The 25,616-nt window shown below is 39.5% G+C and overlaps 1 long non-coding RNA gene across 1 annotated transcript; it reads left to right on the forward strand.

Moving 5' to 3' along the window:
• The first annotated feature begins 2,070 nt into the window (after window positions 1–2,070).
• On the forward strand, window positions 2,071–24,947 carry LOC137166979 (uncharacterized). Its single transcript, XR_010923903.1, has 3 exons — window positions 2,071–2,176; window positions 3,108–3,192; window positions 23,854–24,947. It is a non-coding gene; the product is annotated as an uncharacterized lncRNA (long non-coding RNA).
• The last annotated feature ends 669 nt before the right edge of the window (window positions 24,948–25,616 follow it).

Consider the following 25,616-nt stretch of genomic DNA (forward strand, 5'->3'; position numbering starts at 1 on the left):
CATAAAATATACATACACTGGGCTTCCCCTTGCTTGGAATATGACAACCTCTTCTCCCTCTCTGTCTACCCTGAATCCTATACCACTCCACTCTATCTGTATTAAATCCCCTCTATGCTGTGGGCCCATCCCTGGGCCTTCCCCTTTTGTAGACTTCCCGGGGACTGCAATGGCTGAGGAACTCTAGCAGACAGGTTATTAGGAACCAGAGTGGGGACAGGGAATCCAGGTTGGGGTGGAGTCAGTCTCCCTTGATGGCTTTTTCCTTGGCAGACCCTCTGTAGTTCTGTTGCTTTGGGCAGATGAACCCAATATCCATTTTGGGATTTCAGGGAATGAGGGGACAAAATCTGGAGAAGACTCTCTGCCATTCGCTTTGCAGAGTTCTGTACTCCCTACCCCTTTTCCATTTTGTTTCTGGAGTGGGGGCTGATAGTGGTCTAGCCTTAAATTCTCCATCCTCTGGATCTCTCCTTACCGCTGTTATTGTCTCTTAGATTAAACCTCTCAGGTCAGGGACTGTCTTTCTATGTATATTTTTACAATGCCAAGTCCACTGTATTGTGTGGGTTTTGTTGCAGTGTCCCTTTAAAACTGGGATTTGAACAAGTATACAAAGGTCTCTTTCTCAAGAAATTTGGCATCTGAGAAAAACTGTAAGACTGTAAGGTTCAAATTGCGCCTTGGATGACTGCATATTGTAGGATGACTGAATCATATTTGATCTTTGGATCTACCTTTTTTTATTTAGTGTGCACTTAACATAGTACCTCACAGACACGCCAGGTCAAATTCAAAGATGATATATAGGGTGGTGGTAGACTTCACAGTTATTCATTTAATAGGCTCCTTTGGTTTATACTTATTTCTGGTCCCCATACTCATTCTCATTACCTCTAGTCCTAAAACATGGGTTTCCTCTGTCACTTTTTTTTTTTTTTTTTTTTGTGCTTATTCACAGTTGGGAGGCCCTTTTCTCTTCTAATTGTGTTAGTTCAACTCTCCCTTCAGGCCATTGATTCACTGCTTTTCTAAATACATTATCGAAACATTTCTATGTACATTGACTCTAACCCTACTCACCTTTTCCCTTCCCCCCGTTATTGAATCCTTCTAGTCTGCTCTCACTTAGACTAAACTTCAGGAATACTTAACTTTAAGAGTATCTTTTCTGCTTTCACATTTCAGCACTTATTTATATTTTTACTTCTACCCAACTCAATGGTGTATGATCCTTGTCCCCTTGCTGATGCTCAGAGCAACTGTATCCAACTCACTAAAGTGTTTTGATATTGTACAATGAAAGCTATGTTAAACTAGAGGACCAAATCATAATTCAGTGTAATTTAAAATATTGCTCTCAAGAATAAGTTCTTCTCTTTTAGTCAATGGGAGATTTCATTGCTATAATAGAAACTTTTTGGTATCAATGGAAGATGCGCTGCCTTTTAATGATGCAATGTTGTAGCCTCAAGGCAATTAGTGGTAGCTATTTTGTAGATGCTTGACCTCTGATCACTTTTTAGTTTGGAATCAACTATTGCAAAATAATAATCTGCTTGTTTTTTATCTACCATTTATCTTGGCATTGCAGTGACAGGACATTCAACTGTTCAATTGGTCACAGCAACAGCTGGAGTCAGGACTCTAGTTTTGTTGATTGCTATATAGCCTTGGAAAAGTCACTTAATTCCATGCCTCCTCATTTTACCCTTCTCTGAAATGAATATGCTATTTTGTAGTGTAACTGACAGGAATATGGTGCAGCTTAATTATCTGTAAAGCACTTTGACAATATTGACATAAAAAATGACAGGGCTGACCTCAAACCATGAAACCCAATCTGGATCTCAAACACCTCAAAATTATCAGATTTTCAGATCCAATGTTTCGGTTTGGCTGGTTTATAAAAATAGGACCTATTTGCAACACTCGGATTGGGGGCTAGGTATTCAAACACCTCCAAGTTTATTACAGCAAAATAATATTGGTAACTATAGCTATTTTTGTTTGGTGTTTCCTCTCTATTTCAGATGTTCCTTTTGAGCATTTCAACTGAAAGCAGTGGGTGTGATATGTAACATCTTACTTTCTGTAACAGATAACGTTACCATTCTGTGTAACCAACAGATTTCCAGTCTGCCGTTTATCTCTACTACATGTTAAAGTTTTAAAGGTAATTTTGAGAGGCTTATTCCCAAATATCTATTTTGACAGGTGAATGTTTAAGATATTTTATATAGCAAGCCCTGAGTATTTTACCACTGTCTCACAAAGAGAATATAGGGAAGAGGAATGTAATATCAGGATATGAAAGCCTCTAAGGGCCAATGCACCATTTGAGAGAGGATTTCTTACCATTGTTAGACTATTTTTACAAAAATCCCTGGCTTATTGAAATGAGCACCCCCATTTCATTCTATACTTGATTTTTCTGGCCAAGAAAAAGGCATTTCTAACTCCAGTTCTCTACAACAATTGTCATTGTAAATCCTCAAGAAATCCAAGGAAGACTCTGGAAGAACATCTGTCATAATTTGGCAGCTGAGGTCTGTAACTGACCCTTTATCTTGAAGGTTAATTTGTTCTTCCTCTTATAGTAAATGTTTTCTCAACAGTATAGATACACAAACTGCTCAGGCTTAAACAATCATCTACTCAGGGACCTAGCCCAATGCTGGTTTTGGTCATAGAAAACTAATGTTCAGAAAACAAAATTAATGTCTCTTAACTTGTCTACTTTTTAAATAGACTTTTGTGCTAAAGTAAATATAGAAACAGCCAAAAACCCTTTCCCTTCATGATTACCTAGTCTCAAATCTCCCTAGTGGAGAGTTGTCCTCTTATAAGAGCGCTCTCCCAGCATGTCTTTTATGAGGCCCTTTAAATTTGTCAGTGATCTGCAGCTACAGCTTTAGAATGGCCATTTTGAAACTGTTTGTTGCGTCTACCTCCCTTTGTTAGTTTTCCTTTTCAGATTCCACAGCACATTCTCTCAGTACTGTCTTTGACATTTGTATTAATCAATAGTTGCTTCTGTATTTTAAGTTACCACTATGACTGTAGTTCTTAGAGAAAAGCCAGTGGAGATACTTTTGTCTTTCTAGGTCTATTTGTTAGCTCTGCTGGAGGGGTGACATTTCTAAGATCCTACCTGGTATCAGTCGTGTTGCGAGAGAAATTAGTCATCAGGTAAGGAATTTAATCTTTACCTGTGACAAAGAAGTGGCAGTATTGGGCGGGAAGATATCCCCTATCCACAAAGGACTGGCTGTAGGAATAGAGGGAACAATATAGTGTCAGATTTTAGCATGTCTGGGAGAAGTGTGCTATACCACTGATCCTAGCAGTGAAGATAAATACCAGTTTAAAATGAGATCTCTGGAAATAGTGTTTTAAATAAGATGGTGTCAGATGAACTGACCTAATAAGAATATTTCTGGACATGGAAGATAGGAAGACAAGTTTTCTCTACTATTTTTATACCTTCAAATATTTGCTCATCACTGAAAAGCCAGGTATGGTATATTGAAGCAGATTTTCTTTGTTTTCGAATGTTGAAAAGAAATTGCTTCCTTTGAGTGCCGCTTGGCTGCAAGTAAATAAAGCTACAACCCATAGGAGTGCCAATTAGAGCCAATTATATCCTGATTGATCTTTCCTGGCATGGACGGGGAAGCTAGTAGTAGGTCTTTTATCATGCTAGATGGGGACTTGACTTTGATGGTATGCATGCTGTATGAGAGATGGGAAGCTTGACAGGTACACACACTTGAAATAAAGAAATAGACAGTTGAGGCACCAAAATCAAATTTATTAAAATAGTTTTTAATATATCATGCCACAATAGTGGCCATTTGTGTAACCTATGCTAAAATGTAATTATAAAATCACTTACTTGAAATATACCTACAACATACGTTGTACAGGATGTAACTAATTGTAGAAAATTTCTTTTCCATAAGAGAAGCATGCTACCAATATTCCAGACATGGGAACTGTGATTTCTTCCACGATACAGTTGTTCATCGATTGTAGATTTAGATACTCTTCAGTTGTGGCTTTACGGATATTTAAGCAAGTGGCCATCACCATCTCCCATATGATCACATAAAGGAGACTCTCATAAAGTGCTGAGAGTCTGTGCAGTGATGCTAAAAGGAATGGAGTAGTGCATTTGGTTCCAAGGCTACCGTTTACTCTTTCATAGTCCTTTCAGTCAAGTTCTATGTGTAATAGGTGTGGTCACCGGATACTAAACTGACCTGGTATATTTTGGAGAATATGGGGTCAGATTTGGTAACATGGCTGATCCATCAGGGTGGTATTCCTGTTATTCCTGGTCCGTCTGGCCTTCATTCATGTTTGTCTTATTAACAGTGAACTATAGGAAGAAAACCAGTAACCAAACTTTGTTTGAAAGCAGGTCTCATCAGTCATAATATTGCACCTATTTATTGTCCATCATCCTAAAGGGTCCCTTTGTAAGGAGCTTTACCTATGGCCCAGATCCTGTCAGCTCTTAAAGTGCACAGACTCTTGAGAAACTTTCTGCATAAGTGTTTGCAGGATCAGGGCCTGTATCTAAAAATCGCTTCATCCACCACTGAAAAGTATCCACTTCTGGCCTAAAACATGGTAGCTGTTCAACAGTAGGCATTAACACCGTATAACAATTTAGGACAGGAAATGAAGGATATCAGTTCCGCTTTATTTAAAAAATGTAGAAAGGTAGACAGATGCTCTCTAAATGATTTTGTTGAATACAAATACTATGTTTTATTCTGATAAAGCAATTATTGTTTTCAATGGTATGTTGAAAGCTGCAGCTTTGCAGTACCCTGCTGAACATTGCTATCTTAATATAGTAAACCTAACTGTTTCTATCTGTCACTACCAAACCTCACAATGATGTTCTGATTAATGATGCGTACTGCGGCTCTCCCAGATGCCAGCCAGATGTTCGGAGAAAACTAACATTATTTGGCTTAAGAAGTGAAGTATAAATCATGTCCACACTTCCACACCTAGTGGAACAAATGGAAGGTGTTCCTAAGTGAATTCATTATTTGCCTCAAAATGATTTTTTCTTTGAAAAGCTGAGACACTCTGCCTCATTCATAGCAGACTTATAGATAAAACAAGAGATGAGAGGAACATGCAAATAGTAGATCAGCTTTTGCTTTTTTGTTACCAGGAAGCGGTTGTGCTGCAAGGCACTCCCCGAATTCCCCACCCTGGCTGCTTCACAGAGCAGGAGAGTCAGCACTCCCCTCCTAATGGCTGTGAGAGGGGCAAGCAGCTGTGGTGGGAAGAGGAAAGGAAGTGCTGCTGACAGCACAGTTCGCTGCCAGTAGCAGATCAAAGGGCAGCCTGGAAGAGAACAGAGGCAGGTGGCCAGCTTTCAAGCAGGGTGTGTGTGTGTGTGGTGGGGGGGAGAACATTAGGAGAACTTTCCCTCTCTCTCTCTCTCTCCTCAGCCAGCTCTTCCATGCATTTATATTTCTGTGATGGGAGGAGAGTTGTTTCTCTTTAACCCTCATCCAGGCAATAAGGTATCTTTGGAAGTAGAATGTGGGGTTTGTTTGTGGGTTGGGTTTTTTTTTTTTTTCTCCTTTCCCTCTCCCTGCAACCATGTGGTCATTGTGTCTCCTAGTTTTGGCAGGGACAGGACTCTTGCCACTCACCCTGAACAATCAGATATTTGAGAGTGTGCGCACTAGTGCTGGAGATATTGTTCTACCTCATTCCTCCCGCCTGTCTACCAGAGGCTGCTGCAGCCCTTTTGTTGCAGCAATTGGCTTTCTCTTTCAAGCATCCTCTGCCCCCATGCTGACAAACGCATCCACTGAAAGCAAGGACAAGATTTCCAGGTGGAAAATGTAGCAGGTGACTTGAGGCCTATCCAAAAGCCTAAACTTACGTTTTTTTAACCCATATCAAACCAGGGTCAGACACTTATTTGTTATGTCCCTGGGTTTGCTGAAAAGTGAAGGGGTCATCAAAGAAAAGAGTGCAACAATGCCTTATGATTTGAAACATCCTCTCCTTCCTCAAAGCTCACTACTTTAGTGATCTCTATAAGAAACTGGCTAACTAAAAATATCACACAAATGAATCTAGCAGAGGAAAGGAGATCTGAGGCAAAGCTGCAAAGTCTGGATGGGCCTGGCAGTATTCAAAAAGCCATGTTATCCTGCAGCTCACCAGCATCCTATAGACTGCATTTTGTAACCAGGGCTAAAGAATAACAAGGGGGGAAAGAGCCCAGCTCCGTGCCCATTCACTAATATGATGCTTGGATCAGAGCATTAAGGCCAGGCTGGGGGAGGATCCATATTTGTCCTGAAAATTTGGGCATTCAATCTGGATCAAGGGGCAGAGGGCCACACTGGAACCCCACAGATGCCTTGTGGTTGGAGGGTGGATTTCACACATGCTCTCTATCTTTGCCAGAACAGGACAGCTGCATAAAGCTCAATTACTGCACTTACGCTTGCTGCAGGATTCAAGAACTTTACTTGCAGTGAAAATGGGTCAGAGCTGTCTTATGCAGCAGGGAAACATTAATAATTGATTTTCCACCATACTGAACAATGATGCTTTGCTCAATTTACATTCCCTCTTCAGTTCAATGTCTTTCAGTGGTTGGGTTGGCGGCTGGAGGTGTGACACAACAATAGCAGGGATTTATAATCAATCACTATTATTGCTGCCAGATCCTGGTTTCTGACTTTAGGTTAAAGCAATTCTTTTGATCTGTAAGTGAGATAGGGAAAGGAGATGACAAAAATCATCCCTTTCACAGATTATCTCAGATGCTGTTTATTGGGATTGTGCACAGTCGAGACACGCAATCACTGATTCTTTTTGACACGTGCAAAACCACTAAAACTGGCCCTGTGCATGATACAGTGCAGTCCTCTAGCGTAGGTCACCCCTTAATTTCAATATGTATGATCTTTCCTCTCTAACACAACTCTCCCAGATTCAGTCCCTGGATACAGGTGGCTTTGGGGTGGGCAAGGAGGAAAGAAGAGAGCCCACTTTTTTTAATTCAGAAAAATGTGAATGGCGTCACTGGATGGCTCCAGAGATTGATGAAATAGAATTGCAGAAGCTTTTGGTTTTCCATCATTGGTCTGAATCTCTGTGAATTATAATATCTCCAAATAGCTAATATCTAATGATGGCTGTTTGGTATCCATGTGAAATTTGTGGTTGCATTCAATTTAAATATCCACATATTGAAAAGAATCCTCATTACAACTGCCTTAACTGCCTCTTGTGGTTGGGAGCCTTAAGGAGTGAGTTCCCTAGAAATTATAACCCTAGGTTTAGGATTAAAACACTGATAATAGGTTATGGGCTCTGAATCTCACACTGATGCTTGTTACAAATACCTTTGCCTAGTATTAATGCAGTCGTTTTAAAGTGGAGTTGCAGAAGTGCAGACATATTGCTGCTACCTCAGCTACTGCTTCTGTCACCAATATCACTGATGTGTCCAGAAAAACCACCTTAGTGTAAAAAATTAAATGGAAGAATAAGTTGCTGACCCATAATCCTACTGACCAATACATAAGGACCTTTCTAGTTCTCCTGCCCCTACGTATTTAGATGTGTAGGGAGTTTTTTATTCAGTTTTAGTCAACCGTATTCAGATAAATAGTTCAGTTTCCAGATATTTTAATTTTAAGTAACTGGTCAGTTTGTTTTGGAAAGGATTATTGGGTGAGGAATATCTAAATGCTGGGTATTTGAGGGCTGACACTTCGAAAGGTGTCTTGTAGGGAAGCAGAAGTGTGCACAGATTCTCTGCCAGTGGTACGAGTGCTTTCTTAAGTGGATTTAGGATTATTGAAGCACAAATGTTGCATGGCACATAATGATCGATTTCAGTGATGTTACAGATATGCACCATAACACTTTGCCAATTGATTCAAACTGCTGAATTGCAAGATTGTAAAAAAATCAAAGGTAAATGAACTTGGGCTGTAGCTTTTGTTTCTGTTATCCTAGAAGCAACTCTTCCTAGCGGAGAACAAGACTTCTTCCTTTTTTCAAAATTAGGTGGCAAAGTGAGCCATAGGAGAACTGTATTGGTTCCTGTACTGGTTCCTTAAGAAGACTAACATTAATCCCACTCACAACTGCTTTCAGACATAGCCTTGCTATTTTTTTTTTTTACAGGATTCAAGAAGATAAAAGAATGTCATGACTTCTTTTCAGTATATGCTTTTTCTTTACTATGCCACTGCAAACCACATGAAGACTCTTCTAGCTCTGTATGTGCAATAAATGGCTCTCCATGGGCCAGTTTGGATAAAGCTGTGGGGAGACATAGCACTGATTCTTCCTATTCCTCCCATCCCATTCTCTTTGGAGTGCTGTGCACCTCTGTGAGAGCACCAAGGGAGCAGTTTCAAAGGGGCCTTCAATTCTGACAGGCCCTTACACAGACTTAGCAAGGGAGGAGGAGGCTTCCTGGTTACAGAAATTCTCTCTCCCCTCAGCTGAGAGCCACACAAATATGTATATTGCTTTTCATTGAGTAGCATGTTTAGCCAGAACTATGAAGCTATTTGGGGGTTTGGATGACCACGTGCAAGGACTGTGGGCTAGACCCAATAATTTGGTTTCCTTCCCCTCCCTCAGCCCGCTCCTCCCCCTCCTTGTTGGTACAAAAGCTTTGTTAAGAGACACAGAAACTTGGTTAGTTAAGGGAAAGGCATCAATGAGAAAAGAAGAAAACTATTAACAGGCCAGTTTTTACTCTCCATAATTTCTTGCTCCAGGAGATTCCATCAGGGTTGTTAGGCTGCTGTTGTGGCTTGTCACTGTATAGAAACAGAGGCATAAGATGGAGCTGGTTGCTTGCATGCCCGCCCATATGTAGCCAGGCATAATCTAAGCCTACAGAAGGGAGAAACTCTCATAGACCGTTCTCTTACAAATTCTCAGGATAGATATGTGGTAGAAGCAAACTTTTTTTTTTTTTTTAAATTCACTAAGTTGCTATTGCCATTTGAAAGCACTAGAGATCCACAGAGGCAGGAGGCTAATGTATACAGTGATCTATGATACTGTAGTTAAATTCATTTGTCTCTCGACTTGTTTATTGTTTGACACTAAGATGAGTTTAATCGCTTTTCAAACTTTCCCAAAGTGGCACAGCCTCTTGCTTCAGCAGCATTTCAGATGCACGTTTAAAATATATTTCCTAACTAAAAGGACATGTAGAATAATTATTTGTAATTCACTGTTGTAAATTTTTTGCTTGACTTCTTTCCTCCTTCCAAATCAGATCCTTGATGTAATTCCTGTATAATCTGCATAACCTATTTTTCATTTGTTGTAGCTACTTCTGCCAACGGATGGTGCTGTGTATAACACTTTTATGATATTGTATAACGTTTTAAAAAATATATTACAGCCAAACTGCACATTTAATTGCACTCATTACTGGGGAGTTTTGTTATAAAAATTAGAACTGAGATGCAAGAAGCAGCTTAGTCACTGCTGGATATTTATAATCAAGTCAGAGGTGGGAAACAGTTCAGTTGCTCATGTAAACCAGTCAGAAGAGCCAGTAACCATCTTACGTGAAACTCCTGCAGGATAAAATCAATGGTTTTGTAGATTTTCAGTACTTGGAAATAAGGGGTGGGGCAGTGAGACATAGTGGCTAGAGTAGTGGACTAGGATTTAGGAGACCTGGATTCCATTCTTGATTCTGACACTGGCCTACTGGGTGTCCTTGGGCAAGTCACTTACCATCTCCGACTGTTTCCCCATCTGAAAAAACAGGGATAATACTGACGTCCCTGGAGATCTAGTGAAGAAGAACAGGACTATATAAGAGAAAAGGATGATTATGATGAACATTTGGCCTGGTTCTTGTACTCTGGACTTAATAAATGGACTATCTAAACCGAAACACACAGGCACAGTATTTCAACCTTTACTCATGTGATTTTTAAATGGGGCTGGTTATGTGAGTGAGTTCACTAGATTCTTTGCTTTGAAAAGGATTTTTTTTAAGGACCCAAATGCTGCCAGCATGTACTCATGTGCTTAAATTTCAGCATGTGAGAAGTTTCATTAAATACACACAGGGTCCCACTGAAGTTAAAATTAAGCACATGCAGAAGTGTTGGCAGGATGGAATCTTGGGCTTGGTCTACATTTACCTCGGCGAGTTGGCGGCAGTCGACGGGAGTTACGCAAAGAACTTGCGTAACTCCCATCGACTTCTGTGCTTCTCTTCTGCGTGCCATCTTCACTGCACTGCGCTGACAGGAACCGCGTTCCCGTTTGACGCAGCGCTACGCCACTTGAGGAGGTGGTTTTAGTCCGTCGACTTCAGTGAAGACCTGCTCAGTTGATCCAAATAAGTTGATTTGACGGCGATGACTTTGCCGCCATCAGTGTAGACATAGTCTTAGTCTGTTCTCTACAGGTTTCATCTTTCTATCTCTGATGTCCAAAGTGAGCTTTTGCTATTCTCTGCAATGAGAGCATGTAAGATGTCACAAATCTGGCTTCTTGAATCTTCATTAAATAGTATGGAAAATATTTAACTATATAATGTAATATGTATTATGTCTTTAATGTAATGTTTGTTATAAGTCAATGTATATTGTAAATATAAACTGAATAGTATTAGATCTGCTACCTAACTGATCATTACCACCAAAAATTGTATATTGAATATATTATTAAATTAACACATTATTATTATTTTGACAAATTCAAATGTAATACTTGACGAGCCCTAACCTTGGTTTTCTAATGTATGTCTATTGCATCACATCTATTGTTTCATTTTTTCCCACTATAGTATTAAACTGGGTGATATTTTATACCTTTATCATAATTCTATAATCATTCTTTTAAATTTTACTCTCCATATCCTATCACATTTAGATTTTTTTGTAATATTCAGAAAACAACTTTTGTCCTTTTGTAATTTTTGTAATTTATTTCATTTAAAAAAAAAAAAAATTCCTGTATGAAAATGACCCCAGTCCTGCATTGAGATCTGTTAGCACAGCCTCCTGCATCTATGTGGAATCCCATTATTTTAACTGGGCTCTGCATGGATGCAGGGGATGTTCTTGTAGGTTTGAAGGCTACATCTACATTTGAGCCGGGAGCTATGATTCCCAGCCCACGTAGATGTATTCATGCTACCAGTTTAGCTGGAGTGGCACTGGCAGCAGAGTACATACCCAGCCAGATGTGTATGTGCGTGTCTAGCCTGAGCTACTGCCTGGCTATACGGCTAATTTTAGCATGCTAGCTTGAGCAGAACGAGGGCAGGTATGTCTGCATGAGCTGAGAATTAGACTCTCAGCTCAAATGTAGACGTTACCCCCCAATCCTGCAAACACTGACCCGCATGGGCCCCACTTCATTAAAAATGTTTGAGGGGGGAGATATAATCTGACCCAGGAGCTCAACCTGCAGAAGAGAATGGGAGCCTAAGGCAGCCAAGCCACATCTCCCATGAGGCATGATGGAAGCAGTTTTAAATGGCAATACTTTGGTGATGAATTTTGTTTGTTTGATTGGTGTGGTGGTTTTTTTTTTTTTTGTTTTGTTTTTTTTTTTTAAATGAAATATCTACTCAATCAAAATTTTCTACGGGTGTGGGGGGAGGGACTTGTTGACCAGTTCTAACCCCAGTTCAGAAAAGTATTTAAGTATAATTGCCTAATGTTGAAGCAGATGAGTAGTCCCAATGCTTTCAATAGACTTATTCCTGTTTATAAAGTTAGGCACAAGTATAACTGTTTGCAGGATCAGTCCCTGTTGTTGACCATTCTGGAAGAAGAGTATTTAGAATATTTACATATAAATGTAATATCTTAAAAATGGCTAATCTGATATGTTTACATTCAAAGACATGTTTTTTTAAATCGGTAACTGAACTATCTAGTTAGGCTGCCTTACACGTTTAATGTCATGTTTATCATAAGCAATGCTGAAATATTACAGTAACTTGTTTATGCTGTATGATTTGGGATTAACACAAACTGGTGTTTGTTAAACTGCCCAAGAACAAAAGACAAGCAGGGGGAGGGAGCTACACCTTTTTTTCCCCTCTTGGGGACAAAAGCATATAAATAGTGTTCTTCTTAAACTAAAATTATAAGAATGCTCCAGAATACCTTCTCGGTGAAAATACCAGTGCTCTCTAGATAACTGTCATTAAAACCTTCTCTTTGGTGCACTCATGAGTGGAGAACTGCTGTAGGAATGTGGGTTTTTTAAAATGGATTTCTATTTCTATAATGCCAAGTGAGTACTTAGTGATTTGTATGTGAATATCCAGCCTCACTTATGTCAATGGGCAAGGTTGTATGTCCTAGGCCTATATGTAGATCTGTCGTAGTTGCATGCTGGGGTGATGTACTGCCACTGTATCAGTAGTATCTTCTGCATTGCTCCAGGGGGGCCTTGATAGGAGCAGATGTCTAGGGGCATTGTATTCTCTAAGTCCTGTGGAGAATCTACTGAAAAGTGATCGCAGCTTCATTAGGCTATAGTTGAAGGCAGAGAGAGTGGAAGCAAAGCAGAACAGGAAAGTAAGGAGAAGCCTGTAACAATCATTGCAACTCCCCAAGAAAATAAGCTGTTAGGGTTGTATTTTCTGGAAATCTTTAAATGGTAAGAGCTAGACTTGTTCTCTCCCCCCCCCATGTATGTACAGTAGATATGCAGGACTTTAATCTTCACATTTCCTGATTTCTGGTTGCTTTACTGAGCAATTGTATTAATAGATTTTTCTTTGTTTTGCACTTAACTCTCATAGTATTTTGTTATGGGCTCCTCAGCCAAAATGTTCAAATGTGGCTACCTAACCTTGGATTCATATTTAGCCCTGGTCTACACTTACCTGGCTATTCAGCGGCAGTCAACGGGAGTTATGCAAGCTATGCAGAGTAGCTTGTGTAACTCCCATCAACTGCTATGCTTCCCTTCTGCGTGCCCTCTTCACTGCACTGTGCCGATGGGAACCACGTTCCCATCATCGCAGCTCTACGCCACTTGAAGGGGTGTTTTTACTATGTCGACTTCCTGATTGACGGAGCAGATCTACACTGACTGCTCAATTGACCCGGAAAGATCAATCTGACAGTGGCGACTTTGCTGCCGTCCGTATAGATATACCCTTAGGCACCTAAATAGCTGGCCTTATTTTCAACTCTGTAGAGCAGGGATGTCAAGCAACCAGTCCACGGGCTGGATATGGCCCGCCAACCTTTTTGTTCCGGCCCCTGGCAGCAGCGCGTGCTGCCGCGACATCTCATGGCGTTGTGTTCTCTGGGGGCAGCACGCGCTGCTGCCAGAGGGTACAACACCGTGACATCTCGTGGCGGTGCGCGCTGCCACAAGATCTGTACTCTGGCGGCAGTGCATGGAGCGCTGTGCCCACGAGAGACAGCTCTCGGTAAGCGGTTGCTAGATATTTAAACCTGTCTAACATTTTACTCACTGTTTTATAAATCTGTTTGATGCCTTCACAAGATTAAAAACAAATTCCAGTGGGGAAGGTAAAATTGGAAAAGGTAGGGGGAGAGAAAAAGAGATCTTTGAAATTCCAAAAAAGGAACAAAAACTTGCTTTAATTGGTCATTTATATTCCTATAGATCCTGGAAAAGTAAGACTGGCTCCCTGATTTTTCCCTAGTAAAACGAGTGACCTCACACATATGTTCACACAAATGTTTAATCTAATGGTTCTTCAAATTCCTATTCTAATTTCTTTTCTTCAGAAGAGTTGTGTTGTTGCTCATTCTTGGCAGAAATGCCAAGAAGCAAATTAGGTTTGATTATATATAATGAAATTTTGTCAAACTTTATTATAATACAGTACAATATAATATAATTTTAATTAAAAAAAGATCGATTTATGGTATGTATAGCCCACTTCAAGTACATTTAATTCAAATCTGGCCCGCCATAGGAAATGAGTTTGACACCCCTGCTGTAGAGCACCCATAGCTCCCATTGATTTCAGTGGTCTTGTTTCTTTTTTGGAATACTGTTAAAAAATCCACTTTCGACTGTTAAAAACTACTGCTTCAGCTTATACAACCCCCCAAAAAACCCTCCAAACTCTATATATGTTGATAGTGATGTCAGTGTTCATTTTACAAGTGTGACGCTTTCATGTCTACATGCGTTTGCATGTCTGTGTGTAACACACTGAGATCTTTTCCCAGCAGCCTAGCAAAAGTCTGTTCAGTAATAAATGATCAGAAACTAGGCAGGAGCCAGTGACTGCCTGAGGATTATGTCAAATAGCTGAGTTGTTGTCTTGAGAGACAGTTTTTAGTTTTCTGAAGCGAAGGTGATTGATCTCTTTGCTTCTGGCATCTTTTTCAGTGTATTCTAGATCACACAGAACAGGTTACAGTTTCTTTGTTTCAGCTCCCTTAGAGACTGTGCATTCAATATCTCATGAATTGGTGTGCAATCATCCTCTGGTTCCAATAGAATGTACTTGCACAGGGATTACCATTTTAAAATAAGTAATATTTTGCTAGGGCCTGATATCTCAAAACTCTCACAGATGAGAAGAGTCCTTACTTATGCAAGAATTTCAGCTGATTGTAAATTAGGCCTACTGTGGGTGAGGAAGTATATCAGAGTAGCGCCCTGAATGTATTGTTCCATGTTTTAACCAGCAATTGAGGCTGTAGAACCACTAAAAATGAGGTTGAATAATCACCGTAGAGCATGTTTTTGAAGGTTTCAGATTCATAATATATTTGCAAAAATATTTCTATTTTCCTCTAGTGTCGCTAAAGGTAACATAATCTATTACCTACAGTAGGTGCTGTACACTTAAATGAAGATATTCACTATCAAATAGTTCGAGACACAACTGCAAGGCATTTAACTTTAAAATATGTCTATTTGGACTAAGTTAGAGGAGTGTCTAAAGTGTTACAATACAAGAATACTAAATTGTTAGTATTGTATCAAAGACTGGTCAGTGGTAGGGTTTTTTTTTTAACTGATGTTCCTTGAGAACTGCCTATATGGAATTTACCAGGTGCTGTAAGTGTGGGAATGTAGCTCCTGCTTCGTAGGAACATACAAACTGCTCTTTTGGATTAGAGCAGTGGTTCATCTATTTTATAACTTGTCCCCAACAGTGATCAGTACCAGCTGTGTCGGGGGCGGTGCAAGAAACCCAGCAACAGGCAGTTATGGAGTAAGTTGCCAACCACGAAAGCTTCCTACCCCAAGAGTTAAAGGTTTGACCTTAAGCATAAGAGTTCATACCCCTTCTAAAACGTATTGTTTGGTTTTTAATTGTTACATTGATAACAATAGAGTTATAATAGTAAATGGCCAATTTTTTAAAATTCTGCTAGATTACTGGCCTTAATGTCCCACCCATTGTCGATATCTTGCCTGCCATTATCACAAGGCAATAATTAATGTTCAGTCTTGAAGTGTAATCTGAATCTCACCAAACCCAGAGGAGTGAGTCACAAAAGAGCGGGTCTTTAACTGCTTGAGAGTACCTCGTTGCTGACCATGAATAAATGAAAATTAGGAAGTCAGTGGACTTCACACTTCTCCTTATCTCTCATGGCAGTTGGTCCCTTAGCAACTCAGCTTCTGTATCATGTAGGACTTAAGGAGTACCATTCAAACTGTACCCTGAATTTTATTGCATAGGTAGTGCACAGTAGAACAGAGAGGGCAGGATATTCATATGACAGATTTGCTGTCTCTTTGAGCTTCCAGAATCTAATCAAGGGCATTCCCAAATAAAACTCTTTACAATGATCTTGGGAGTGATAAAGGCCTATACGACTTTGGCAATGGTGGCATCTGTAAAGAAAGAGGTCACAGTCTGAGGGAGCTACAAATAGAAATAATGACTATAGGCCACAGCTGCTGACTGCATATCCAGAACAAGGATTCCAACAGTGCCCTGGGAGTCCATGCTCTAATGTACTACTAGGAAAGGATGACTGTATACTGTCAACTGATGTGGCAGGCACATTCCTCTAATCTTCCAGCATCCCTGTCTTGCTTGGGTTCATTCAGCATTGGTTTGTTCTATATTGTCTCACAGCTCAGCTCCCAGGAGCTGTTCCAGCAGGCAGGAATAGTAAGATGTGTTGGCTGTGCCCTATCTTCCTTGCATGCCACCTATGCAGGTAGATTGGGGAGTGATGTAGGAGTCCTGCACCACTGGAAAACTCGTTCACAGGAGCACATCAAGATTTAACTCTTTGGCAAGCTGCGTTTAAGAACCACTGAGAAGAGATATTGTTCTATTCAGGTTCTTATACCATGCCCATCCTTGTAGTACCTCGTTGCTTAATATACTGCAGGAAAGCATTAAGATTTGCATTTGTAATATGGTTTTGTGTGATGGTACCCAGGGTTGAGAAGCACCTCCCCACTCCCTGCCCTTATCATGAAGCAGTCTTGTCTGTGCCTGCTGTGGCTCAGCTCCCTGAAACCGGCAGCCTCTAGCCACAAAAGCACTGACTCCCAGGTCCACAGACCTGGCCTTTTCTGTGCAGACTAGTAGGTAGGCACATACCAACCCCAGACTTCCTCGAAGTGTTCCCTGTAGTATTCAGGCCCTGTCACTGGACATTCAAAGTAATTACCAGTTAAGCTGCTCCTGAAGAGATAACGTACACTCAGCTTCACTAGCACAACACTGGGTCAGGTCCCTTATAACATTACAAAACTGAAATATATTTTTATAATGAAATAAGTTTATGATCAAAGGCAGTGGTTTTGCAACAGTGAGTCAGAATAATAAGTGAAAACAGAAATGGTTACATTCATAAAACACAATCATAATTCAGCACTTATCTGTGCTTACCTTTCCTGTTTAATAAAGTGAATATTTTTCTCCCAAAGATTGTCTGCTGGTTTTCAGTCAAAATGAGGATCCAAGTTTCCATGAATATGCCATGCCTTTCAAGGGATTTCCCTCCATGAATGGATAAAAAGGGATCCTTTTTGCCTTCCACTTAGACCCCAAAGTCCATGTCTTTGTCCCCAAAGCCTGGGTGAACCCCTAGTTTCTTTCCTGTGGTGCTAGCTACAAGGTGTTTTCATATACTCCTGTTCATTCCATATTCAGATTTGTCATTCATTGTGTTGGTTTATCATGCTTAATCTACATAGCTGACAGACCAGTGAATCAACATCCTTTTGTCCCTGCAACCTGTTTGTCAGCTCTGCTTTGGACCTTAATTTCAGTATTTATACACAACTCCTTAAATATTTGTACATACGTCTCTCAGTAATTAAGATCAGTATAGTCTAAGCTTTTATAAGACACCTTACATGACCCTCTTTGGATAAATATTAAGAAAGCAGCATGTTGGGTGCAATAAATTCGTCAGGCCTGATGGGAGCTACTGTTATAGAATAGCCAACCCTTTTTTAGGTGGTATTGAGGGGTTCTTAAGGTCACAGTTTGTTCTTGGTGCTACCTTCTGGTACCCTTCCAAGAGGAAGGAGCAAAACAATTGTAGGGCTATTCTATCTATTCTGGCAAGTGATAGCTACAAGCAAGTCAATAGAGCCTTGTAGTCAATGGTATCAATGACCATTGACAAAACTAGAAAGACATGGACACAAGCATCTTTGTCATCTTTTTACTAACAGCAGATCTTCACCCAATGATATGAGTGCTATCTCCATGATGTAGCCAGGTAAAAAGCAGAACTGACCAGATTCAGAGAAGCTTATAGATGTCTGTTTTGCAAAACATACGACTTTTCAATAATGCAAGAATACAAGAAATTCTTGCATTCTTATGCCACCTATTGTAAAACAGACCAACCAAAAGAATAAAAAAAGAAAGACTAATTTCATAATGGTTCTCAGTTGGGACTAAAGACAATGCATTATTTAATATAGTGATCAGAAAGGGAGGTGGCTACTCTTTAAAAATTCATTTTTATTATTTTGTAAAACATATACTGTAGGCGCACAATACAGTATTGGTTTTTCCTTCTACTGTAATTTGAAACGTGTGGTATTGCAAACATTTTGGCACTTACAAGGCTTTCAAGCATTCTGTTAATGCAGAAGGCAAGATTGGAGAGCAGAGAATATAACAAACTCAGAAAGCGTTTTAATAGAACATGTCCAATCTCAACTTATGCAGTCTTCCAAGAACTAAAGTTAATGGTCTAGTATATTGTTGCAGAGGAATAAAGTCAGATATCATGTAGTGTGAACTTTAGCATTACCTATAGTCGGTGCTGTACATTTAAATGAAGATATTAACTACCAAATAGTTCTACACAACTGTAAGTCATTTAACTTTACTATGGATGCCTATTTGGACCAAGTTAGAGGAGTGTCTAAAGTGTTCTAATGTAAGAATATTAGATCGTTGGTATTGTATCAAAGACTGGTCAACTGAGTAAACTGTTTAGTGAAGTCAATGAGGCTTTCTTAGGCAGTATAAACAACAAGAGTCCTGTAGCACTTTAAAGACTAAAAAATTTAATTTCTGCAGGCATAAGTTTTCGTGGGCTGTAGCCCACTTCGTCAGATGTGTTACATCAGTGGGTTATAGCCCATGAAAGCTTATGCCTGCAGAAATTAAATCTGTTAGTCTTTAGAGTGCTACAGGAGTCTGTATACAGCAAAAACAATGAGAATAACACGGCTACCCTCTGCAACTTTAGGCAGTATAGAGTTCTAAGATTTTCTATCACAATAGTTAGCATTCAACTTAGAACTGATGCTGCAAACTGTGCCACAAATTTTTGTTAATGTAGAAGATGATACGGATGCTTTCAATTAATTCAACATGTTCAGTTTTCATTTGTCTGGGACGTTATATGTTGTCTTTGTCTCAGAATTGATTTAATTTGGTAAGTGATCTGATTGTTTTGAAAGAGGCAAGTGTGATGTATTCATTCATCTGCTTTACTGGTGTCTTAGGTCCCTCTTCTTCGCCTTCTACTTTGGCTGTGGCTATGTAATATTTTCACTTACTCTTTGGTTGCTACCTTGTCAATGATGGTGCTTTTATGATGATGATTTTTTTTTTACTTTGTATTTTTTAACATCTTTTTTTTTTTTCCCCCTTCTGTGTCTTCCATGTGTCTTTCCCTGCTGTTCATGTACTTATTAAGATTTTGATTTTGCTCTTTCAGGACTTGTCCACATGGGATTTTACTGTGCTGCAAGCCAGTGTGAGAATCCACAAAGCACTCACTTGTGGCACAGAAACATCTTATGTGGCACTGCTACAGTGAACTGAAAGTTCCATAGCCTACTTTGCCACTTAATGACAGTACCAATCTAGTAAACTGCAGATTCACACCCTGGCTTGCCATGCATTAACGTCCTGGGTAGACAAGCCCTCAGTCTCTGTCTCTCTCTAGTTTTGACTTTGCATGGATAGCCTCAAATTTTCCATTATCTCAAAAACTTAACCATTCATTCTTGGTTATACCAATGTATTGGCCCACTCTAGATGACCATGAAGAGGAAACCTGTGATCCTAAAAGACAAGATATAAAATCAATTTGCACATATTTTGCCTTTCCAATATTGTCAGTCCCTCTGTTTTTAGCTAAGATTTTCAAGATCTCTTCCGTGAAACACACCTGACCAAATCTGATCTGATGCATTTGAAATCAGTAAGGATGCTCTGAATCTCAGTGGTTGTAAAATATATGAGAATCTGGTCATCAGGGCTCAGCTATGGAGGTGGGGGGAATGTCAAAATGTTTGATTTCCTGGAACTAACATCAAGGACTTCTGCTTAATCTGGCAATTAAGCTTCCTCCCATGTATTTTTAAAACATTAATTTGTTTACAGATGGACTAAGAAAGGAAATGCTGTAGTCTTAAGTGTGTGTGCTGTAAATTAAAAAAAACAACAAAACCCAATTTGGTATTGGCAGCAAAGCCCCTCACAAAGTATAGTGAGAATCTCCTATTTCCAAGATGCTCATTTCATCACAACTTTTCTAAAACTTCTTTCAGTCCCCACTCTGCTCACACACAAGCTATGTGTGTTGAAGGAAAAGTGGGTCTAAGGAACAAACTACTCAGTTTCTGTGCATCAGGTAGGAGAAACACTTGTCCTGGATTGTAACTAAAATAACAAATCTTACCTCCGTTGAGCTAAGCGTTTCATGTTCATTGGACCTACAGGTTGCACTATACAATATTGTTGAGTAAAACACAGGGCTTAAACTCTCAGTCTCATACACTTGCCTAGTGTTCTGCTTATATGAATATATTGAGAAATGTGTGCCATGTGGTACTTGTGACTAATAAATTGCAGGTGTTTCATTCCATTGGCTCAATATTTTAACAAATGTTCTGATGGCAAAGGCCTTTCCCTTTGCTATTAAGCACATTTGTAGAGACGGTTACATCAGCTGGTTACCTAGCTATATGCCCTTATTCTTCTTTGACTAAGATTAGTATCTGGAAGCTTTAAGGTTTTAAGTTATTGAGGGTTATTAGTGATACAAAAGTAGGTCAAAAGCCTCCTGCAAGTTCAGCTCTCGAACTATTCACAACAGTAAAGTCAGCAGCACTTAGCCTGGTTTTTTTCCTCTAACTGCTCAGCAAAAAGTTTTGCAAAATGGAACGTATCCCTTTGAGGCTCTTCTAAATGAGTCTGCTTGCTGCTGTTCAGATGGTCCCATTTTCTTGTTTAAATTGACTAACGCCATGCATGCTTTACTGAGTTGACATGAATGTGTTGTGGTTTTCACCACATTCTCATTCCCTGACAATCCTTTTTTCCCCATGTTCTTAACATCAAGCACTTATAACAACCTTGCTGACTCAAAGAGCTGGATATTTCAACATTTGGAGTTCAGCCAATTATGACAGTTAAATGAAGGGCTTGCATTAAGCTATCATTGCTAGATATGCAGTGTTTGCCACTGCCTTGATACAGTCCAAACTCTTCAGTGGAGAGCTAATCCCAGCAAGTGGGCAGACATAGTGATTTGGTGGAAAAAGATCAAAATGCTGTATAGTCGTCTTTGGCCAAACATATCGGAGCCTGCAGGTAAATTTTATGGAGTTTCCAATTAAATTTCAGAAATGTGATATGACCCCCATTCCTTCTGTATACAGAGTCTATGAAAGAATGTGAACAGGCTTTTTTTCCCTGCCAGTTCATACATATGAAATGTGGCAGTGCTGCATAAATGAGGTGGGATGAATGTACGGTCTTGAAGAGAGGTGTCACCGTTGAACACGTTGTTTATTGAAATTTAATCCTACTCAGATGGATTTTTCAATGGCACAGTCACAGGCTATGAAAACCCAGCTGAACTGCTATCTCAATATTATTGATGGGGGGGAGACGGGGGGAGAATGCATTTGATACCTGTGGCAATACGCGTTCTGTACATGGTCTGTACAGCTCCTTACACATCTGTCTAGGCATAGAATCTTGGCATAGGATGGAGTGGGCAGAATATTGTGCTAAGGAACAGGCACCATGCCAAGCAAAGCTGGTTTAGATGAGCACTCTTCTCTTGCTGTCAGTGATCTCTTCTGGAGGAAGTCCCTTCTTTGCACTGGCACTGCGTTCCTCCTCACACCTGTTGATATTTATGTGCCAAAAATTAAAAACCAAAACAAAAGAGGAGAAATTGAAGACCAAGAGTTTTTGTAGGCACTGCTGACTGCCAACAAGACAGGTTGTATTGCAGCTGGTGAAAGGAAAACTCATTAAGACCACTTGGAGTGTCAGTAAATACAGCATGTAACATGAGAGCACAGCCTGCAGTCTCTGTGATACCTTGACAATGGATTGATTGTCTGCACACAACCAGAGACTCAACTGAACCATAAGGAGTGAGGCAACAGAATTTGAGACACGTCTATTTGCCCTGTTAAGTTGGCATCAGTGGAAGATACATAACTAAGAATTGTTGGAGATGTAAAAAGTGTAGAGGAGGCTGATTCTCACTTCAATTCTACAATCTAAAGCTGGAACTGGAACTTTGAGGTGTGAAAAATTAACTTTGCAAAATAAATCCCCTATCCAGTGAAGATTTACACACCAATGTGTATAAAGTTAAGGATGTGTGTAACTCTTTGTAAGATCAGGGTCTAACTTAGAAGGCCTTGGTACAGTATTACATACATATAGCAAAGAAATATATTAATAAAAGTGAAGACTTGCTCAATATTAAAATGTTGCAATAATATTTAAGTATTCCCACAACCAAACATTATATGCTAGTGGAAAATTTTTTATTTTGTAATAAAATTAAAAATGCACCTAAACTTGGTCCAAGCAAAAATATGCATAACATTTCATAATATTTGTAGAAGACAGACCTATCTTTTTCCCTTGAAAACTGCATTTCATTTTGTGGAAAAGCTTTGAAAAATATGATCAGCAAAATATTCCTCTTCACATCTTATCAGTTAATAACATGAATTTTCCCTCCAGCTTTCTATATGAGAAACATTAGGGAATGTTAATTCACTGAAACAGTGAACTTTAAGCAAACTTGCAGAATATTCAGAAATATAAAATTTCCTATTTGTAATTGCAAAAATTTGCACCAGTTATGTTATGCTCCCCCTATCAGGAAGCAAAATACATGTGATGCGTTCATTATGAAATGAGGTCAAAATTAGAATATTGCATATTCACAATCAACTGCTTGCAAATGAAGGAGTGAATAATTAATCCTTTTGAACAGCAGTTGAAAAACTTTCAATCTATTGCTGGATATATTTGAACATGGGGGCAGGGAGAGCAGGAATAATCATCTATCATATTTGCCCTCCTTTAATTTTCTGTATACATTTATTTTAATTTCAGTTCTGATTTATACTACTGTATACTTTAAAGATATTTCCCTATTTTGTTGCTCCCTCTCTTTGCACAATAATGAAGAACTAAAGTGTTTTCAAGGCATTAGCCATACAACTGTGTGGCTAACTAACATGTACTCATGAGAGAAATAAAGAAAAACACAACACAATCTACTCCAGTAGCCATGTGTGTATAAAATAGGAAGGGGCATTGTCAGGAGCTGATATCAGAAATTAGATTTTACTAGTACTTCTCTGAGAAGTGGAAGGCAAAATAGGGCCCATTAATAACAAATTAATATTACATCAAAGTAATCATGTGTAATATAGATCTTCTCTGGTTATGACATTCCCTTCACATGGGATCGGGCTACAGTACACTAAAATTCACTCTGTAGAAGTTCTTACTTCAGAAGGCTTTCAAGTTGCTCTTTTCTTTTGCAGTGGTCAAAGTTTCTACTGTGCTTTAAATCAAGATAATTTTGACCAATGTTGTGTAAGTTTATATTTAGTGCTGGTGTAGTGGTGATTTCTGTAGTATTTGCATTGGACTATATGTATTCTATTTTGAGTCCTTTTCTATAAAATGGCACATGAACTACTGTTGAGTGTAAATATCTGAGGTGGAAAGATGAGGCCCATCGTTCAATCAGTTGCATATGTTCAACCGCTTTTGACTTGACTTTGGTGTTAGAGGCTACTTAAGACAAAGAGTGAAAGCCCCATTCCCCCCGGTATTGGGGCTGGTTTTTGCATTGGTCCTCCAATGCAAAACAGCTGTAAAGCCAGTTAGGCCCCCACACTACTCTAAATTATGATGGGGGACTGCTCTGATTTACAACTCTAGGATCAGCCCTCCTAAGGTATGTTGAGCAGTCTTCTGATACAGTCTATGATCTAATCCAGTGTGTAATGGACAGGATGATTGGGCCTCTAATTATTGTCTAACACAACTGCTAACTACTATTCAGTCACATTCATGATGATATTTTCCTATTTAACAGTATTACATCTTTTCAGATAACATAAAAATATATCTACACCATATGGTCTCAAGTCATGCAGTATTGGACAATCATTATGGACCATCTTTGGAATACTTCTGGAGACCTGGAGAAGAACTATGTAGCTCACAAGCTTGTCTCTCACCAACAGAAGTTGGTGGGTGTGGTAATATGTTTTATTGGACCTTGTCTCTAATATCCTTGGACCAACTCAGCTACAACAACACTGCAGACAATCCTATACACAGGGACATATACTGAACTTCTGAATTAAAATTTCTCATCCATTTTCTTCAAAAACTTGGCATAAACTGGAACAAAGAAATAATGGTGTGCATGACAAGTGATCTTTAAAAACATTTTCTGAGGCTGTTCTCTTTCCAGCAACCTTTTCATATTTGATTAATATTCCTTCCTGTTTTCTGGTTCAGAGCACTGCTTCCTAGAGCCAGGTACACACTGGATCTAAACTGAGCTCCCTGGGGGGAAAGTGTTAATTCTAGGAAATCTGACTTTTCATTATTACTACGTCTTGGGGTTATGGAGGGTGCTCTGATGCTATAAAACTACATATTTATGCAAGCGATGCCAAAAAGAAGAAAAGCTAAAACTAATTAAACTTGCTTTTCTCCCCCAGCACAGCAGGGCAAATGTTTTTGGATGAAGTTCAGCTCTAGATGGGAGAGCACAAGAGCTGATTCAGAATTTTCTATAAACAAAAAAGACAAATTAATTTTAAAAGTATTGCGGGGTTTAGTGTCCTGTTTTAATAAACACTGCAAACACTGAACACCACCTTCCTGCTCCCCCCACTGGACATATCGGCAGAGATATTCTAAGCATTTTTGGGTTATGCCGATATGATGTTTTGATTACCAGGAAATGCCCTCTGCATAGTGGGATGTCTACATTAGCTGTACAGCATAGTGTACCCAGATCACCATCTCAAATTAGCAGCCTTTCACTGGCCTGAAGAAGTTTCTGAAGGAACTGTCTAAATAGTAAAATAGCAAATGTTAACACTGAAGAATTTCTTTGAGACAGCCAGCTTAAACAATTTAAATATTTAAATTGTCATGCTATAGTATGCAGAACATACAAAGATATAAGAGCAGAATAATAAATACATAGAAATGGCTCTCTTGAACCAGTAAACAATCAGCAATCTGTGCGGGTTTTAATAGCTATCTTAAATATGTGGAATTTGTGTCTCTCTCCCCTCCCCCCCCAATGTATTGCTTAATAATTTGAGAGAAACTGTGTACAAACAGGGATATTATCATGGGAACCCATCAATACATTTCTAGAACATTCCTGCCTTGAGATGCTGAAGATCAGATTCTCCGTTCTCAGGAGGCACACTGCTGTTGAAAGCAGGAGCATTAAAGAGAGGGTCAGTGACTACAGTATATTTGACGGACCTTAGCCTAGGGTGAGTAGGCTGAGTTTGGGTATGGAGGAGCAGAGATCTGAGGAGCTACAGAGCGAGTGGTACATGAGGCATTTTGCAAGATATGTGGGTATGTGGTTTGGGAGTGGAACTGGGGACACACTTCTGAGAAGGGCAGAGGAAACTCTTAGCTGGCTAATGCTTCAGTTTGCTGTCTTTGAGAGCTGATTTCTCTGGCAGGTGTCAGTCTACTGAATTGACTGAGCCAGTAAGGTGTGATTGTGAGCTGGCATACAATTACTTTAACCTCAATCAACTGAGGTTTTACCCAACAACATGCTAGGGTAAAGCAAATCTAGTATGGCTTCCCTATCGTGTGGAAGTAAGGT

Source organism: Emydura macquarii, unplaced genomic scaffold (genome assembly GCF_026122565.2).
Source record: "Emydura macquarii macquarii isolate MOO-44397 ecotype Brisbane River unplaced genomic scaffold, CSIRO-AGI_Emac_v2 contig_2897, whole genome shotgun sequence".
NCBI lineage: Eukaryota > Metazoa > Chordata > Testudines > Chelidae > Emydura > Emydura macquarii.